This window comes from Pyxicephalus adspersus, chromosome 1 (genome assembly GCF_032062135.1).
Source record: "Pyxicephalus adspersus chromosome 1, UCB_Pads_2.0, whole genome shotgun sequence".
In the NCBI taxonomy this organism is placed as follows: domain Eukaryota; kingdom Metazoa; phylum Chordata; class Amphibia; order Anura; family Pyxicephalidae; genus Pyxicephalus; species Pyxicephalus adspersus.
Window position 1 is genome coordinate 100,206,419 of NC_092858.1, and position 1,963 is coordinate 100,208,381.

Genomic DNA, 1,963 nt, shown 5'->3' on the forward strand with positions numbered 1-1,963 from the left:
TTTTTTTTTTTTCTTTTTAGCTGACAAGACGACTCCAGGGCCCAAGAGAGACCCACTGCAAAGATGCTGTGCTGAAACTTCTTGGGAGCACTTACAACCATACAATGACATGTTAAGTTTTTTTGGCTTATTAAGTTTAATGACATGTTACTGTTCATTAATAAGAACCATAAATCCAGATACTGTAACTTTTTTGTTTTTTGTACATGTTTTTTTGTATCGATCTATCATTGTTATGTACAGATTGTTTGTAATTTTCTTGTATAAATTCAATAAAATATTTGTAACAAAAAAAAAATCACCATTCTAGTGCTGGGTTTGAACTTCAACAGGTCATCTGGATAACGTCCAGAAGCCTAAATGCATTGAGTTGCTACCATGTGATCAGCTGATTAGATATGCACGTTAACAAGCAGTTGAACAGGTGTACTCAGTTAAAAGGCTGGAGAGAAATTGTGCATGTTTGTGAGTTGAGGGAGTCAGGAGTCATTCCATTCTCCGTATGTAGTATACTTTTTAGACCCATTCAGAAACTGATGGGAAGGTTGGGTGTGCCAATGTTGTGGGATTGTGGTCATGGGGGCCTATTTATCAAAAAGTGGACAAATGAGTTCGTACTTCCATTTTTTTGTAGGATCAGGTTTTTTTCCCTAATGACTAGGCTTCTACAATTGTAGAAAAGAGGTACTGTAACACCTCCAAAGTTTGGATCAGAAATGTAATTCAAATTATTAATGTAACATCACAACCTTTGGTAACAAACAACAAAAATGGTGATGATGTCACTAGGGTGCTTTGCCTCAAGTATGTAAGAGATGACAATGTAAAGATTGAGTGAATCTGATCTAAGTTTAGGGACTGTCCAAGGCAAAGTTCCAGGTTCATAAAAACAATAAAAGATTGTTCTATATCGGGGGTCGGCAAACTCCGGCCTTTAGGCCAGATACGGCCTAGCCAGAAGTTCATTCCAGCCTAACGCCCCCTGGCTGATCTGGCCTAATGCCGGCCGGCAACCCATGGCAGATTGTCCAGGGGGCATTAGGAACTACCAGAGCCGGAGCCGCCGGAGCTCCTGTGCTGCCCCCTTGCAGTGGCTCCCCTATTTACCGCAGCCGGCGTTGATACTTCCCCTCAGGGAGCCTTCCCTATTTACTGCACCGGTTGAAGTATCAACGCCGGCGCAGTAAATAGGGAAGGCTCCCTGAAGGGAAATCCCTCTCCTCCGTATACATTGCGGAGGAGAGGGATTTCACTTCAGGGGGCGTTCCCTAGTGGTGGGCGGAGCCTATAGGGCTCTGCCCCATAAATGGCCACTATTGCTGAAAACTTTGCCGATCCTGTTCTTTATGTTTCAACAAATTAGATGACTGTTACATTTCTGGAACAAGAATCCGGCCAAAACTGAAGCCTTGTAACAAATTGTAAACTAGGTTAGCTTAAACTTGGCTGATATTGGAGATTCAATTTAGGAGGGTTTGTAGTGCACCCCCCTTCCACAGCCTAATTCTGCACCCTCCGTTACAGCTCATCAACCCCCCCCCCATGGTTAACCTGCCCTTTGGATCCCCTTCCACAGCTCTTTTCTATCTCCTGTCTTCATCCTCCTAAGGCTTGTGTACACAAGTACAATTTTCATTGCATGATCATTTCCAGTGTCAAATAATCTAATGAGTGCTGTATACACAGCACCCATTCTGTTCTATGGAGAAGACAGAGGACATGGGAGGGCTGTGCTTTCCTCCCTTGACATGTCGGATTCTGGCCAGAGACGAGCATGATTGTTCCCCTCAGGTGATATTCACCTGACATATGTACTGCCTAATACAGGGGCAGCAGACTAACATGGTAGGCGGATTTATGAAATGGGACTACAGAAAAGGCCGGATAAACCTATATATGCATTATTAGATAGACAGTTAGATATACTGGCTGCAAAAACCTCACTGTGTTTCTCCTGCTGTGT